Below are 9,639 nucleotides of genomic sequence, written 5' to 3' on the forward strand. Positions count from 1 at the left end.
CCTAATACCAAAACCTTTGCCTTTGAACTTGATAAGCATCCCACAGGCCTCCAGGAACTCTGCTGTGCCACAGTAGAGGTTAGTTCTCTGAGCAACACTACTGGCAGAGGCTGACTTCTCAGAGGCCTTTTCTTTTCTGTGTTTTCCCCATGTGATGTTCAATTCTATATATAACCGCAGTGCCAAAATCTCTGTCTAAAGAATCAACACTTACCCCTGAAAATATGTAACCCTTTCATCCCACGACTCACCTCTGATGAAAACCTATTCAAAGAGCTTGAAACACAGTGTCTCAAATTTAAATACCAATGCCCTGGAGGTGTTGATAAACTGACATGAAATTCGGATGGAGTTGGTCAGGGGGGCGGCCTGAGGTTCTGCATTTCCAGCACACTCAGAGGAGCTGGCAGTGCTAATGATCCGCAGACCACACACAGAATAGCAAGAGCTTAGACCATTCTGTTTTTCTTTTGAATATTTTGAAGATTATTTGGTCCTTGGAAAAAGTTGCCCCTTGAAACTGCCTCAGTGTTACCAACAAGCTGTTCTGGACACCTCTGCAGAAATTTTCAAACAGATGGGGCTACAGTTAGGAAAAGTGAGATCATGGCAGGACTGTCCTCATTGGCCAACTGTTTCAACTCTCAGCACAAGTATAAACTCAGTGCTGACCTAAAGGCTTAGTCTCAAAATAACACATTGAGATGGATTTTATCAAGACTGCTTGAACAAATCTGCTTGTTTCTGATACCACCAGGCTCATTTTATTCAGTCTCAAATTAGTTATTTTCTTCGGGGTAATTTGAATTATTGTATGGGGCAAGAATATTTGCCTGTCAAAGCACATAAAGAGAAGCAGCTCAATTGTATACTTAAATATTGTACTTGATTGAACAGAAGTAATACTTGTTCAGGGTTTTCATTTTCTGTTTAGATAATTCATTCATTTTACTGTCCAAAAAAACTATTGTGGAAAATGCAATTTGTCAAAGGCATGTTTAACTGTCCAGGACAGATTAGGGACAGGGTATTGAACTAGGCAGCTTTTAAAAAATGTTTTAGCAATGTGTAATATGCATTGCTTTTTATGTAAAAAGCATAGCTATATATTATGTGTCTTATGTAGAAAAATGCCTTACCTGGAAAAAATAATAAACACGTGGTTCTATGTAAACTATACCAACTCTTAGATTTATCCGTTATGTTCATTTTTTGAAAACTGCCTGCCTAGATGAAATCTTTAACACTACATTTTAGTCCACCTCTTCCTAGTTATTAGTATTCCTGTCTAGCGAGGTTGTCCGTTGTTAAGTAGATATCTCTTCCAAAACATATTTGCTGAAATCTCCTTGACTGAAAGAGATTAAGACCTTAAGAACCATTTATCATTTAATTCTCCTACTTCAAGACGTTTGCTCTCAACCCACTACTCAACACCCTTTATCAAATAAAATGAAGATCTCAGCTTTGGGGACCAGTCTATTCCTCAGCAGAGGCACAAAGTAAGGAGCCCTATATCAGTAAGTTAGTCTTACCTATTTTTCTCTGTCCGTATGGACCTGTTCAATTAACTATAAATTCAATTTCTTTAATGAGTATAGAACTATTCAAGTTATCTATTTCTTCTTCAGGGAGTTTTTGTAGTTTAGGTATAAGGAGGAATTATTCCATTCCATCAAAGTCATCAAATGTATATGCCTAGAGTTCTTCATTGTTGGGTCTGTAATCATGTCTTTTTTATTCCTGATGTTGTAATTTGTTTCTACTTTCTTATTTTCTTGGTCAGTTTGTATAGAGGTTTATCAATTTTATTGACCTTTTCAAAGAGCCAATTTCTTGTTTTATTGTCTTCTGTATTGTTTTTCTGTTTTCAGTTTTATGGATTTCTGCTCTTCATTATTTACTTCCTTCTGATACCTTTGGCTTCTTTTGCTCTTCTTTCTTCTAGTTCCCTAAGGTAGAATCATAGTATTAATTTGAGGCCTCTCTTCTTTCTAATACATGCATTTAATGACATATTTCCATCTCAACATTGCTTTAGATTTATCCCACCAATTTTGATACATTGTATTTTCATTTTCACTCAGTTCAAAATGTTTTCTAATTCTATTTGAAACTTGCTCTTTAGCCTTTGGATTATTTAGCAGTGTTTAATCTAATTTCTAAGAATATTTTTCTGTTACTGATTTCTAATTTAATTCCATTATGGTCAGAGGATATACTTTACATGATTTCAATACTTTTAAATGTGGTAAGTTTATTTTATGACCAGTATATGGTCTGCCTTGGTAAGTGATCTACGTGCCCTCAGAAGGAATATGTGTTCTTCTGTTCTTTGTCGGATGGAGAGGTATTGTTCAGGACTACTATGGTCTTGTTGATTTTTTTTGTCTACTCATTTTATTATTGAAAGAGGAAATTGAAAGCCTCCAACTATAATTGTGGATTGATTTCTCCTTGCAGTTCTCCAGTTATATTGTAATACTTTTATTATTTGTTCCTGTGTGTGCATACATTAAACATTGTATGTCTTAGTGTATTGGCCCTCATATCATTACATAATGAGCCTCTTTGTCCTTGGTAATTTTCCTTGTTCTAAAGTCTACTTGGTCTAATATTAATGGAGACAGTCAGCTTTCTTTGACAAGTGTTTACATGGTGTGTATTTTTCCTTCCTTTTTACTTTTAACCTATCTATATCAGGATATTTGAAGTGGGTTTCTAGACAGCATATATTTAGGTCTTATTTTTTTTGTCCAATTTAATGATCACTGACTTTTACTTGGTGTGCTTAGAACATTTATATTTAATATAATTATTGATGAGGTGGTATTTTCATCAGTCATTATTTTATTTGTTTTTGTCTCCTCCATTTTGTATTTCTCTTTTCCACTTTTGTGTATTCTTTTGAAATATTTAAAAATATATTCATCTTCCATTTTAATGTCTCTGTTTGCTTTTGGTCTTTGTGTAGTATTTGATGGTTGTTCTAGGCATTACCAAATACATATGTCATGTTTTAATCTATTAAAATTACTATTGTACCTCTTCAAGGGAAATGTAGAATCTTCATCTTGCCCCTTTTATGTTGTATTAGTAGTTGTCATATATATTACACATCTGCATACATTAAAAACTCTACCAATTTTATAATTTTGGCTTTCTATCATTATATTTCAAAGAACTTTAGAGGAGAAAATAATCTGTCATATTTACCTATTTACCATTTATGTTGCTCTTCCTTCATGACTGAATTCTCAAATTCCCTGTGATATATTTTCCTTACTTCCTACAGTACTTCCTTGAACATTTCCTTTATAAAGGCCTGCTCCTGACTAATTCTCTTAGTTTTCTTTCATCTGAGACTGTTGTTATTATTTCTTCATTCGTCAAAGGTATTCTTACTGAGTAACTCTGGGTTGACATTTTTTTTTCTTACACTACTTTTAAAATGTTGTGCACTGCCTTCTGGCCTCATGAGAAGTCCACAGTCATTCAAATGTTATATGTCATTTTTTTTCCTCTGGTAGCTTTCGAGATTTAAAAAAAATATTTGTCTTCAGTAGTTTGATTAAGATACATCTCAGCATGGTTTTCTCTGAGTTTATCCAGTCAGGGGTTCTCTGAGCTTCTTGAGTCTGTAAATTTGTCTTTTACCAAATTTGGGGAGTTTTCAGCCATTATTTCTTCAAATATTTATTCTGCACCAATCATAGTCTCCTGTCCTAGGTCTCAAATGGCATTAATGTTTTCCCTTTTTATTCTATTCTACAGGTCTCTGAGACTCTGTTTTGATATTTTTTTCTTTGTTGTTCAGATTGGATAATTTGCATTGCTTTGCTCAAGTTCATAGATTCTTTCCTTTGTCATCATTAGTTACTTTATTTTTCATTGTAAAATGTCCATCTTGTTAATTTTTACAGCTTCTCTTTATTTTCTGAGAACTACTGTCTTTCCATTTGTTTCAAGTGCGTTCAGTCCTACACTTCATGGAACATAGTTATTATAGCTGCTAAAGTTTTGTTGGATTTAGATTACCAATATTCAGAATAAGGGAGAAAGCTGTTGAGTATCTTTTTCCTTATGAGTTGTTCAGATTTTCCCTGTTCTTTGTATATTAGGTACGTTTAAATTACATCGTAGACATTTTGAATATACTGTTAGGAGTTTCTGGGTCTGGTTAAAATCCTATGGGAAGTAGGATTTACACAGTTCCAGTCAAGTTGGAGTAACAGAGACCAGTTTCACCATCCCTTTGAAGCAACCAAATAAAGGGACAGTTATATGCAGCAATGGTTTTCAAGACTCTGATATCAAGCCATGAAGGACAGCAATCCATGGAGAGATCAGACACAAAAGAGGCAAGCCCTGTAATTGCCCTTTTTAATTCCTTGAGAGAGTTACAAGATCATGATGCAGGAAAGAGAAACCACAGTTGAGAGTCTGGAAATGATGCAGGTTGGATCAGGGCTGGTAAAGGGACCTGACAACCCAGTGCTTTAGCAGTTCAGAGAAAGGATCCTGGCCTTCTGTGAGCACTGGTTTATCTATCTATGAAATCTCACCTAATGCTAATGGATGAGTTACTGGAAATTAGATAATGTATTTATCAGATAATTATAGGGAATATTTGAAAATCATTAGAATTCTTTTTCCTAATATTAACTTAGACAAAGTCCATTTTTAATGGAGAAAATGACAGCACTAAAAACATTAGTTACTTAAAATGCACTTTAAAGGGGTCGTTACTTAGTTTTCTTCCACCAAACATCTCGCTTCCTAGGAATCAAAGTAGATGGTCTCTGTGTGAAGAAAAGGAAAATCCGAAAAAGCTTAGTGGAAAATCAGAGAATCAAAAATTGGGTCAGTCCCTGATGTGTCCAGAAAAGACTTGAGGCCAGAAAGGCAGTGCTGTATCCAAATCACGGGTACTCTCCCTCTCTCTACTCCCTCACTGTGCAGAGGCGCGGGAAGGCATTCTCGTTCTTTCTACCCCGGAGACCCCTGGCGGCATAACAGCCTCTATGAGTGCTCGGATTTCCTCTCCTATCGCTGCGGCAGATCTCTTCAAAGTGAAGATGAGAGGCACATATACATGGTTGGCCAGCCTGAGCCACCCATGAAAACCTATGGGAGAAAGGGAAGTACATAAAAATATTTCTGCCATTTTAATTTTAGACCATTAGATAAAGATTTTTAAAATTGAAAGTAGCCCAGTGGCTTTACATATCTAGCTATCAGTTCCTCTAATAAACAGATTGAATGAAACTGGACCCTTTACCCCTCCAAAGAAACCAAAGTAGAGTTGATAGAACTTTGTCATTTCACAAGGTGCCTACTTTTCAAAGCTTTGACTATCAACCTTAAAAAGGGTGACATTCAGTAAGAGCTAAAAGCTTCACATTATTCATTTCTCTTTGAGCTTTTCTTGAATTCAAGCTCTGATCTTGGTGTTTTTGGAAAGACTCCCTTTACAACAGCTGTCCAGTGAGCCATTAAAATGACAAGCAAAGGGCCGCATGGAGGGTGAGAGCACTTAGTGCGATACTAACAGGGAGACGACAAAAAGGTTCCCTCTAGTCAGTTGCGAAGGTGTCTACATCTGGGAGCAGAGGGAGAATTTTCAAGTTAAAGCACAGATAATCTTTGAACTCCAGGGTTTGGAATTGGGATTATAAAGCTGTGGTGCCAGACTGTCTTTAAAGAAAACCCAAAATAATCTATAAAGTAAGATAGTCAACAATACACATTACCAAGTTTGAGATACAAAATTAATATGCAAGAATCAATTTCATTTCTAAATGTAATTTCTATAACACAAGGTAGAAGTTGTACTTTTAAATGAAACCACTTTAAAGTCAATTCAAAAAAAGTAAGAATAATTTTACAAACTACAAGACCTCAAGAGTGCATTTTAAAATGTCAAAGACATTAAAGATGAATTAAATAAATGGAAACATATAATAGTGTTGTAAAGATATCAGTCTTATTATATTTTAGATCTGTAAATATTTTAAACATATCAATCTCAACCAATTTACCTATACATTATTTGTAATGCTTGTCAAAATCCAAGATGGTATTTTTTTAGAGGGATTTGATAATTTAGTCCAAAATGTATGTGGAAAACAAAAAAACAAAAATATATCTAACTAGAAGAAATATGACTTGACCTACCAGATCTCAAAACTTATAATATTGTAAAAACTATGACTTGACCTACCAGCTCTCAAAACTTATAATATTACAAGTCTGTAGTAATTAAAAGACTCTTTAGTTGGATATAAGTACAGAAACATTGCTCAGTGGGACCAAGGAGAGCTCATGAAAAGACTCACACCTGTATAGAAACTCAAGTGATAGAGGTGGCATTACTCATCTGTAGGCAAAGGCAGACCATCATGGACCCTGTCTCACACCATACATGAAATTGATTCTAGGTGTTTAAAAAACTGAACTATGTGAAGTAAAACTTAAAACTTCTAGATAAGAGTATTTTTACAACATTGAAGTAAGGGAATCTGTCTTAAACAAGACAAAGCCAACTTTTTACATACTTCATACCGATATCTGCTCATCTAATGTAGCTGGAGGAACACCCACAATCACACTAGTCGATTCTACTTTAAATTTATGATCTTAAAAGTCAGGTGGACCATTATTTTATGATTGCCCAACAATTGCATTGTATTTTCCTTGTTCATTCACTCTCCTGTTCTTCTAGGCAAGTACAGTTGATTCTTACTATTTGCTACAGTCGTGTTTTGTGAAGTGATCACACACAGTGAGTTGGTGAATACTAAACCAGTGCTCTAGGGGAAACACAGAGTTAGTTTCCTTTGAGCTTCTGGCCACATTTTTGTAAACAAATTAATATACAGTCTAGTTTTATGCGTGTGTTTCTGTTTAAAGAAATTGTATTTAACATATATTATTGATTCATTAGCATTGAACTCACCAGGCAACAACACTGCAACTCATGCCTGAATGGAGCTTCTCTAACACACATTTTCTCCATAGGGCATGTCACAGCCTTCTTGCACTGAGGAACAACATACAACACACTTTAGCACTATGCTTGGATGGGTGGGAGGGGCGTATTTTAAATGCAAAATCACCAATGAAAGGCACAAAAATACTAAAAAGATGTGGCATTAAATAGACCATGAAAAAGACTTGTTTATAGAATAAGAATGGAAACAAAAAGTCAGAGTATCATCTTGCTCAGTGTCAGCTGGGAACATGCACATCAGCGAGTTAGATTTTTTGCAGCTGTAAGCATGTACATGTCTGCAAATGACCAAGAAAGCACTGATTTGGTTTGGGAGTTACAAATTAATTTTAGCATATAGGTGCATTTACAGATATGAAATCCACAAATAATGAGAATCAACTGTATTTTACATCTTCTCTTCTCATCTCGATCCTTCAATACCTCCTCTACCCTCAAACTCATGACCATTTTTCCTACTTGTCCACGAAATTTGAAGCAATCAGAAATTCTTGGCTCCCACCACCACATTGTCAACCTTCTAGCATCTTCTGCCACATACTCTACCTTCTTGCTTCCTACCAGAGATGAATTCTTCCTGTTCCTACTTAAGTCACACTCACCCCACCACCCTCCCCACTCCCCACCTATCTGTGCCCAAATCCCGTTCCCTCCCATCTCCTCAAGGACAGTCTTCCCTTTCTGCCAGATTCTCTACCATGTTTTCTTCCACCTAGGTCACTTTCATCAGTACAAAAATAGTGTTCTTTCTCATTCCTTGACAATCTTTCTGGAAGTTATTTTGCAGTATTATGAAAAAATTTTTTAAATATTCATATTTTTTGTAAACATTCCTTTATCTGTAATACTAGGGAGATATTCAGATATAAGCACTAATGGTGTCTACAAGCACATTAATTGCAGAATTTATAAAAGAAAACAGTGTAAATCCATCTAAATAAACGGGTCTGGCTACATGTAGCCAATAAAATACAATGCAGACATTATTAGTGCAGATTAATATTTGGCAATGTAGAAATATTCATTATAAATTAAGTGAAAACTAGATTACTAAACACATAAAATATGGTCCTACTTTTCTAAAAAGAAGAGAATGTACTTACTTTGCCTCTGGGTTTGCACTCTGAAAAATTATCAAGAGACATATAACAACATTTTACCCCTAGCCTGCTCTGCTTGACTCTAAACCTGTCTGACACGGCTGCTCTCAGCTAGACTGGGATGGAAGCCCATGGAAACTCCTCTAACTCTTAGTCCAGAAAGCCACACTAAAACTATACATGTTTCACTAACTTATTCCTGGAATATTAAAACAAGTTTGAGTCTCAGTGCTTTCTTTTCCCTATATGGATACACCCTATTTAATTGTAACATTGGGACTATGACTAAGGGTCATGTTAAATCTAACAAAATGACGGCCCAAGTGGCGAGCTGGGATCAGAGACTGTGGGAACTCAAATCCAGTGCCCCTGATGGAAAAAGAGCAAACAGCCCTTCAGTGGAAAAACCAACCAGAAGTGTCCCATGATGGTGTTTTTAAAACAATCAAAATGCTGTAATGTCAAAGAGCAAGAAGGGCTCTTTCTAGGCTAGGCTAGAGCTGGGTTTGTAGTAGGTTGAACACTTCAAAGCCGGACGTCCATCCTGACAGCTGTTCTGATTCTCACAAACTGTCAACAGGGCTACTACTCAGCTAATACTCACCAGATGTTTTGAGAGGTTGACAAAATCCCCCAAAATCTATCCCAATTCCCCCAAACAATTAAGAACTATCATCAGATTCTAAAAGTCATCCTTGTACAATATTAAACAACAGGATCTTACTTAAGGAGAAAATAAGAATAGGCAATAGAATTTAAGTTTAATACTATTTCAGTTTTCAGAGGGCTTAAGCAAATTCTGTTATTTATTTTGACAACCATCCTGAAACAGAAAGAGGCGGTATGGTTACCCTGGGTTACAGGTGATGAAAGGGCCGCTCAGTGGGTTCAGTGCCCTGCTCAGGCCCATTGCTCATAAGATGGCAGCACAGGAGCACAGACCCGCTGCTCTTGGTCCCCTGCTCTTGGCTGCGTGGCTCACTGCTGAATGGCTTTCAGACCTTGGAAGGTATGTGCCCCAAAGCCTTCATCCCCACCTCCTCCTGCCGACCCCGGACCCTCACTGCTGCACATTTGCCTATTGTAAACCCTTTGCCACTGTCCGCTGGAGCCCTACCAGCTCCACAGTCCAGCTCAAGGCCCAGATGCTGCCTGTATAGAAAGCACCTATTTAGGTACCTTAGGTGTTTGCTTTATAAGTTTTTGGATTCTTCTACATTGTATCTCCAAAAAAAAGGTTAAGAAGAAACATTTCTATGGTGAAGAAAATGGTTAACTTTTAGTTTTCTTAATTACATCCTTTTCTTGTCCATATCTGTTAGCAGATTATGAGAGAACTGTGACCATTTCATGACCCAAGTCTTTGCCTCGGTCCCTGCTTCCTGACAGTCGACTTCTCTCTTTGCTCATGACCTTTCCCACCTGGACCTGGGCCAGCATTTCATCCCCTGACCGAAGTGAGCCTCATTAACCCAAGAGTGCTGCCAACTTGGGCTCCTAAAGTCTGGGAGCCTAGCCTTGACGTCC

The sequence above is a fragment of the Manis pentadactyla genome, chromosome 2 (genome assembly GCF_030020395.1).
Source record: "Manis pentadactyla isolate mManPen7 chromosome 2, mManPen7.hap1, whole genome shotgun sequence".
In the NCBI taxonomy this organism is placed as follows: domain Eukaryota; kingdom Metazoa; phylum Chordata; class Mammalia; order Pholidota; family Manidae; genus Manis; species Manis pentadactyla.